Genomic DNA, 9,060 nt, shown 5'->3' with positions numbered 1-9,060 from the left:
TCAAGCGATGTTGGGCGTGCAGAACTTAGCCCTAAGCTCAGGAAACAAGAGCCAGTGAGTAAAGAGTAAATGTTTAAAAGAAGGGCAGTCTTCCTTCCTCAGGCAAGGACAAGGAAGTGGCTTTGAGCCCACACCAAGCACCGCAAATCCCACAGGGACACACACTGATCCGGGAACTCTCGATTGTTGTCACAACATCATCATCCTCATGGTTCTTGGTTCCTGATTCTCAGCACAGGTGTGGTCTTCAACAACTGGTAGAATTTAGCACAAAGGGGGGCAGGATACATGATTTGAAGACTTTAGGCTATTTTTGTGGAGAGGGGCTCATGCAGCCCAGGCTTTCATCAAACTCACTGTGTAGCTAAGAATGACCCAGAACACATGTGTGTGCACACATTCGTGTCTTAGTTACTTTCCTGTTGCCATAAGACACCATGACGAAGGCAACTTATAGAAGAAGGCATTTAATTTGGGGCTTACAGTTTCAGAGGGTGAGTCCACGACCATCATGTCAGGGAGCGTGGCAGCAGGCACAGCCCTCGAGCAATAGCTGAGAGCTTCCATCTTGAGACACAACAAGATGGCAGAGAGAGAGAGAGAGAGAGAGAGAGAGAGAGAGAGAGAGTTAACTGGGAAATGGCTTGTGTTTTTGAAACCTCAAAAACCCAATCCTCCTCCAACAAGGCTACACGTTATTCTTCCCAAACAGCTCCACCGAGTATTCATATATATGAGCATATATATGGTGCATGTAGAGATCAGAGGACAACCTTGGGTGTCTTCTCTTTCCACTTTTTAACTTTCTTATCACTGTATGCATGATGTGTATGTGGGAGCTCACATGTGGAGGTCAGAGGTCAACTTGGTGAGTTCCAGGATTCAAACTCGGGTCATAAGCCTTTTGTGTCAAGTGCTTTGACTCCATGAGTCTTCAGCCTTCTCCAGCCCTGGAGAGAGAGAGAGAGAGAGAGAGAGAGAGAGAGAGAGAGAGAGAGAGAGAGAGAGAGAGAGAGAGAGAGAACTTGCTAATGTATGTATGTGCCTGTGTTGTGAACCAACATGAAGGAACTGGTAATTGAACCCAGGTCCTCCGGAAGAGAAGCCAGTGCTCTTAACCTTGAAGCTGTCTCTCTATTTTCTTTGAAACAGAGTCTCTTGTTTTTACCACTGAGCACACCAGACTAGCTGGTCTTTGAGCTCCTGGGGTTCTCCTGACTGCACCTCCTATTTCACTGCAGGAGCCCTGAGGTTACTCTCTCTCTCTCTCTCTCTCTCACACACACACACACACACACACACACACACACACACACACACACACACACACACACATCGGTCAGCGTCTATGTGGGTTCTGGAGACTTGAACTCAGGTCCTCAACACAGCAAATGCTTTTACCCACTAGGCCATCTCCAAACTGTGACCTAGAACTTATGCCTCTCCTGCTGTTGTAGGTGAGAGACCCAAAGACCACTCAGCACCTCCAAAGCTCGAGTTGAGAGTCTGCACTCAGCCAGCAGCCCCTGCCTGGAGAGAAACACTTCTCATAGAGCAGCCCTGAATGCATATTACAAGGAATTTTTAAAGACAGAAAACACAGAAAAACTGCATTCTGGTTGGCAGCTGCAGGGGGAAGCAAGGAAGCAATTTAACAAGAGCCAAGAATATGCAGTTAGCTGGGGCGTTTCCACTGCCAGTTTCTAGAACAGGGTTAGGTGCTTTCCCAAGGGACTTTTCAGGGCAGGGGACAGGAACCAAAGATGGCTTCAGCTAAGATAAGATGGAGAACTTTGCCCTGTTACACTGCCTCCACCTCCTGAGTGCTGGGATTAGAGGCATTAATGCCTCTGCATCTGTTTTCTGTGGTATGTGGTATTGGGATTGAACCTAGGATTTCAGGCATGCTGGGCAAGCATGCTACCAACTGAGATTCACATCCTCTTCATCTTTCAAGCTTTCGAGGCTTCAAGCTATATAAAAAACTGTTTCTCCCCCTGCTGACAATGTGAGCATGATGTTTAAAGCCCTAATTTCATTTGTTTGTTTGTTTATTTATTTATTTATTTTTGGTTTTTTGAGACAGGGTTTCTTTGTGTAGTTTTAGTGCCTGTCCTGGATCTCACTCTGTAGACCAGGTTGGCCTCAAACTCACAGAGATCTGCTTGGCTCTGCCTCCCGAGTGCTGGGATTAAAGGCATGCGCCACCACCACTCAACTTGTTTATTTGTTTGTTTGTTTGTTTTTGAGATGGCATTTCTCTACATAGCCCTGGCTGTCCTGGGACCAGTTTGGCTTCAAACTCAGAGAGATCTGCCTGCCTTTGCTTCCTGAATGCTGGGATTAAAGACTGGCTGTTGCTGGAGGGCTTCTCTCCAGGTTCCCCAAGCCCCACAGTCCCACAATCCACTTATAAAATAATCACTCAGACGCTTATATTACTTATAAACTGTATGGCCGTGGCAGGCTTCTTGCTAACTGTTCTTATATCTTAAATTAACCCATTTCTATAAATGTATACCTTGCCACGTGGCTCGTGGCTTACTGGCGTCTTTACATGCTGCTTGTCCTGGCAGTGGCTGCAGTGTCTCTCCCTCCTTCTTCCTGTTTCACCAATTCTCCTCTCTCCTTGCCCTGCCTATACTTCCTGTCTAGTCACTGGCCATCAGTGTTTTATTTATATAGAGCGATATCCACAGCAACTGGCTAAACTCTAATTTTATTAATGGGCAGCTCAGAAAGTGACCTTAATCTACTTAGGCTAATGCAACAAAATGCCTTAGACTGTGCGTGTGTCATTTGTCTCATAGCTGTTCAGAAAGAACAACTTAGCAGGGAAGGAACCAGGGCTGGAGAGATGGCTCAGCATTTCAGTGGTGTCATTTCATTGTGACAGATTGCGGTGGAGCAGAGCAATTCACATCACAATGGGTAGGAAACAAGCAAAAGTGGGATACATGAATGGGCCAGAGCAAGGTACAGCCACGAGGGTACGCCCCCAGTGATGAGCTTCTTCCAGCCAGCTTTTGACCACCTTCCAATAATTCCATCACATTGGGAGTCATTCAAACCATCTATCCATTCATTAGGTCAGACCCACCATGGTCTAATGGTCTCAGATAAAGCCCTTAACAGACACACCCAGAGGCGTGCTTTACTAATCCCTTAGGTAATCCTCAGTCTGCTCAAGTTGACCATGAAGGTCCATCAGCACAGACTGTGACTTATAAACCACAGGCGAGGTGCTGGCAGTGTCTAAAGAATAGCACTTGGGTAAAGATGGTGCGTCTAGTTCTGTGATCACACTACGGGAAGGGACAGGGCAGCTCTCTTGGGCCTATTTATTTTTTAGATCAGGGCTTGTTATGTATTAGAATAACACCCAAGGTAGCCTGGAATTTACTGTGTAGCTAAGTAGCCCAGGTTGACCTCAGGCTTGTGGCAATTTTCCTGCCTGTGTCTCCCAAGCGCTGGTATTACAAGTCTGCTCCACCCTCCCAGCCTCAGGCTTGCTTTGTAAAGGGGATCCATCCCATAGCGAGGGCTTCAGCCTTTGTCTATCCAGTCACCCTAAGGTTGGTCCCCCTCCTAACGCCATCAACTTGGAAGCTAGGATTTATTCTTCCTGGCTTTCTTTTCTTCTCTGATGGCTCACTGTGTGGTCTGAGCTGGCTCAAACTCAGACCTCCTGCCCACCCTTCCTGAGCTCTAGGATTACAGGTGCATGCCGCCACACCCAGCACAAGACTGCAACACATGGATGTGGGGGTCCACAGCAGAAAGACTTGGTCCCTACAGCTCAATACATGAGCTGGGATTAAAACTCATAGCCTTGCCAGGCAGTGGTGGTGGTGGTGATGGTGGTGGCACATGCCTTTAATCCCAGCACTCAGGAGGCAGAGGCAGGTGGTTCTCTGAGTTCAAGGCCAGCCTGGTCTACAGAGTGAGTTCCAGGACAGCCAGAGCTACACAAAGAAATCCTGTCTTGAACAGTGCCCTACAAAAGAACTAAAAACAAAAACAAACAAACAAACCTCAAAGGTTTGACTTCACCATTAATGGTCGCAGCAAGTAAACCACACCATAAAATAGGGATGAAAGTAGACCACAGCAAAGGACCACACCACAAGCTTAGAAAGCGATACCACTTGACCTTGACTATGACGTGACCCCTTGAAGTTAGAGAATCATCCAAGCACTTGTCTACAAATATCTCAAAAACCGAAACTACTGAGCAGTATGGTGGACACTTGCAGTCCCTCTGCTTGATCCCTTTCCTGCCTGCGTACTCTTCCCCAGCCTGCCTTCCTGCTTTGTGCTCGTCACTGAGGATAAAAAGAACCAGCTGCACCCCTTCCCTAAAGGAGTCCACCAACAAATCAGAGAGTCAGCCTAGGAACAGACCATCCCAATCTTTACAGTATGCACAGGCGTAGTAAGATGAAGTAGCTGCTTAGAATGCCAGAGCTAAGAACAATAAATAAATAGATTTTTTTAAAAGTCAAAACAAAAAACGAATAGCCAAAAGTCCAGCAGCAGTCTTCACAGCTGGACTGTGACATCGTGGTGTGTCTGGCATACACCAGCTGCACATTTTATGTATGAAATTTGACTGGGTTGTATGTTTGTACATATGACGTCAAATCATTACGTCGTCACATTCAGTGTCACCAAATTACGAAGTTACAAGTGAATTCTTCCCTTGTGGCCTCTGAATTTTGTGTTTGTCTCTGAAATCTTTATCCTGTTCAAGATTATAAACGCGCCTTCATGCTTACTTCCAGTAGTTTTTAATTTAGCCTTTCCCATCAGCAGCAGTCATAGTTATAAGGAGTCAGTCATATTTCTGACCAGAATGAAGTGTGAGGCAGTTACTTACACCAACTTTTTCAGGAAAGCCTTTGTGACACTGCCCTCTACTGACCTCATCTGTTCTTTACACTTAGCTTGAACTGGGATCTTTCTAGCCAGCACATTTACTCCACTGAAGTGGATTAACAGGACAATTTCTTGAGAGGAAAAAAAGTAACTAATACAGGGTCTCACTGTATATCACTGGCTGTCCTGGAACTCACCATGTAGACCAAGTTGGCTTTGGACTCAAAAAGATCTACCTTCCTTGGCTCCCCAAATGGTGGGATTAAAGGCATGTACCACCAACACCCACAAAAGGTATAAGCACAGGCTGGCATCAAATTTGTAATCCTCCTGCCTGTTTCTTTAGCATATCCTTAGAGTGTGTGTCACCACAACTGGATCTTTGTTTTGTTTTGTTTTCGAGACAGGGTTTCTTTGTGTAGCTTTGGAGCCTATCCTGGAACTCTGTAGACCAGGCTGGCCTCAAACTCAGGAATTCATCTGCCTTTGCCTCCCAACAGCTGGGATTAAAGGCGTGCATCACCAAGCCTGGCTCTCTCTCTCTCTCTCTCTCTCTCTCTCTCTCTCTCTCTCTCTCTCTCTCTCTCTCTCTCTTCCCTCCCTCCCTCCCTCCCTCCCTCCCTCCCTTCCTTCCTTCCTTCCTTCCTTCCTTCCTTCCTTTCTCTTCCTCTCTCTTTCTTTCCTTCAACTTTACTTGTGGGATGGAAGGATAACTCAGTGGTTAAGAGCAGGCTGCTCTTCCAGAGGAACGGAGTTCAATTCCCAGCTCCTACATGGCAGCTCACAGCTGTCTGTAACTCCACTTCCAAGGGATCTGACATCCTCCTCTGGCTTCCAGGGCATCAGGCATACATTCGGTGCAGAGACATACCAACAGGCAAAACATTCATACACACTAAAAAATCATTATTAGCCCAGCGGTGGTGAGTCACACCTTTAATCCCAGCACTCAGGAGGCAGAGGCAGGTGGACCTATGAGTTTGAGACCAACCTGGTCTACAGAGTGAATTCCAGGACAGCCAGGGCTACACAGAAAAACCCTGTCTCAAAAATAAAATAAAATAAAATAAAATAAAATAAAATAAAATAAAATAAAATAAAATAAAATAAAATAAAATAAAAACTGTCATTACTGTGTGTAGGTGTGTGTGTCCATTGGCACCTGTGTGGCCACAGGACAACTCTGTGGAGTTGGCTCCCTTCTCTGACCTTTACATGGGTTCTGGAGAGCTAACTCAGTCGATCAGGCTTATGTGGCAAGTGTCTTTATCCACTGAACCATCTCACTGGCACATCGCTTTATTTTTTGAGACAATGGCTCACACTGTAGACCAGGCTAGCCTGAAACTCACTATGGAGCCCAGGTTGGCCTAGAACTCTTGGTTGGCTTCCCTGTCTCAGACTCCTAAGTTCTATATGTTTACAGGAGAGAGCACCTACAATCAGCTCCCACAAATCCCTTTTCTTTCTCTTTCCCGTCCTCATTTTCCCAGTTAGTAAAATTTTAGCAATCATGTCATGTCGTTGCTAGATTGAAAGTGATTTTATTATTCTTCCCGAGGGTAATTCTTTCTGGTGGAATCCAGACAGGTGGCTGCTGGGACTTTCACAGGGGTGTGGGGCATTCTGGTTAACCCCCCATTTCTTGCACTGTACCCCTCTCTTCCACGCTCACCACTCTTTACCTTTGCTCTAGTTCACACAACACTTCTTTAGAAAAGGCATAAGAATACACATTTTTCTGAGTCCTTTGGGTCTAATACATTTCTTTGAATCTCTCAGCAGTTAAGAGCATTTGTTGCTCTTCCAGAGGACCCTAATTCAGTTCCAAGCACCCGATTCTGGCAGCTCACAATCACTTGTATCTCTAGCTCCAGGGGATTTGACACAGGCACACAGTGATATATGCTTATGAAGACAGACACATATATACATAAATAAAAACAAAGTTAATCTTAAAAATAAGCTTCCAGTTATAGTTTGGTGATAGGATTCTAAATTCAAAATAGTTTTTTCCTGCTTTGGTACACAGTCGACTGTCATATAACCCCAAACAATGGGTTCTTCCACTTGAAATAGACTCTGGCAATCTTGACAATGCATTGAAGAGATGACTCCCCCGCCCCCCAGGGGTTCTCTGTAGCCCTGGAGCCTATCCTGGAACTTGCTCTGTTGACCAGGCTGGTCTCGAACTCACAGAGATCAGCCAGGCTCTGACTCCTGAGTGCTGGGATTAAAGGAGTGTGCCACCACTGCCCGGCAAAAAGATGACTTTTAACATTTAGTGTTTTTGTTTTGGATAAGATTCTTGGTTGACCCAAAAAGAAAAAAGAAGAGAAAAGAAGAAAATCTCCAGCAGCATTGTTATGGAACAAACATTAGAAGCATTCTAAAATTTGGCTTCAGGAGGATTCAGGATGCTGCTAATTAGTCATCTTACTAATATCCTTGAAAGAGAAATGCTGTGTATTTTGCACATGATGCTTTCAAATTTAAAGTAAGTTCGGCTTTCACTGCCTACTTACTGAAGTGGAATGTGACTTTACTATGTCATGAGAACCCACATACTGTTTTGTTTTGTTTGTAGCCCACGCTGGCCTTGAATTCACAGAGATCACTGCCTCCCAAGTGCTGGGATTAAAGGTATGGACCACCATGCCCAGCTAGAAGCCAGGTATTTTTCACAGTGTAACTTTTAAAGTAATTTTATCTATTTACTTCTTCTTCTTTTTTTGTCTACATTAAGCTCTTGTTTCTTAACTTGATTCACAGTTGATGCCCCACTTGAAAAATATATTTGTGTGTGTGTGTGTGTGTATGTGTGTGTGTGTGTGTGTGTGAGAGAGAGAGAGAGAGAGAGAGAGAGAGAGAGAGAGAGAGAGAGATGTGATATTGTGAGCTTCTTGACAGATCCTCTGGAAGAGCAGGAAGCACTCTTAATCACTAAGCCATCTTTCCAGACCCCTGCACGCTCCCCACCCCTTGAGACAGTCTATGTAGCCCAGGTTGGCTTTGCACTTACAGTAATCTTCCTGTCTTTTCCAAGATCTGAAATTACAGGTTTGTGCGACCACACCTGACACTCTTATGCTTTCAGAACACAGTCTGTTGTCTGTTGTTTAAATTCTTTTTCATGTTTATAAAAATATGGCCAGGTGGTGGTGGCACAGGTCTTTAATCCCAGCACTTGGGAGGCAAAGGCAAATGGATCTCTGTAAGTTCAAGGTCAGCCTGATCTATGAAGTGAGTTCCAGGACAGTCAGGGCTATGTAGAGAGACCCTGTCTCAAAAATAAATAAATAAATAAATAAAGCAGAACGCTTCACGAATTTGCATGCCATCCTTGGGGGGGGCATGCTAATCTCTGCATCATTTCAGTTTTATATGTGTGCTGTGGAAGGGAGCACTCCTTTTCTTTTCCTTTTTTAAATGGTAGTAGAAGCCAGACATAGTCTATGCAGTGAGTTCCAAGCCAGCCAAGACAACATAGCAACAACACCTTGTTTCAATAACAAACAAACAAAAACGGTAATAGAAATGGAGGCAATTTCTTAGAAAGAGAAAGGAGAGGACTGGCCGCCTGGGAAAAGGCATACACTCTGTCTTAGGGTTTCTATTGCTGCGATGAAACACCGTGACCAAAAGGCAAGTTTGGGAGGAAAGGGTTTATTTAGCTTATTCTTCCAGATCATAGTCCATCATGGGAGGATATCTGAACAAGGAACTCAAACGGGGCTGGAACCTAGAGGCAGGAGCTGATGTAGAGGTCATGGAGGGGAGGTGCTTGTTAGGTCACTTCCTCAGGCTTGTCAGCCTGCTTTCTTATAAAACCTAGGACCAGTAGCCCAGAGATGGCACCACTCACTATGGCCTAGGCCCTCTCCGATTGATCACTAATTGAGAAAATACCTTACAGCTGGATCTCATCAAGTCGTTTCCTCAAATGAGGCTCCTTCCTTTCTGATGACTTTAGTTGGTGTCAAGTTGACACACAAAACCAGCCAGTACACACTCAAATCCAAAACACCTTATTTTATTTATTGGTACAGGGGTGGGTAGGTGTTCAAGACAGGGTTTCTTGTGTAGCCTTGGCTGTCCTGGAATGCTCTCTGTAAACCAGGCTGGCCTCGAGCTCACAGAGATCTGACTGCCTCTGCCTCCCGAATGCTGCGATTAAAGGTG

At 45.2% G+C, this 9,060-nt stretch overlaps 1 pseudogene; it reads right to left on the bottom strand.

The window, feature by feature from the left end:
• Nucleotides 1-8,184: 8,184 nt before the first annotated feature.
• Nucleotides 8,185-8,285, bottom strand: LOC121829881 (U6 spliceosomal RNA; annotated as a pseudogene).
• Between the last annotated feature and the right edge of the window lie 775 nt (nt 8,286-9,060).

This window comes from Peromyscus maniculatus, chromosome 5, assembly GCF_049852395.1.
Source record: "Peromyscus maniculatus bairdii isolate BWxNUB_F1_BW_parent chromosome 5, HU_Pman_BW_mat_3.1, whole genome shotgun sequence".
NCBI classification, from domain to species: Eukaryota; Metazoa; Chordata; class Mammalia; order Rodentia; family Cricetidae; genus Peromyscus; species Peromyscus maniculatus.
This window is presented reverse-complemented; position numbering and strand designations above follow the sequence as displayed.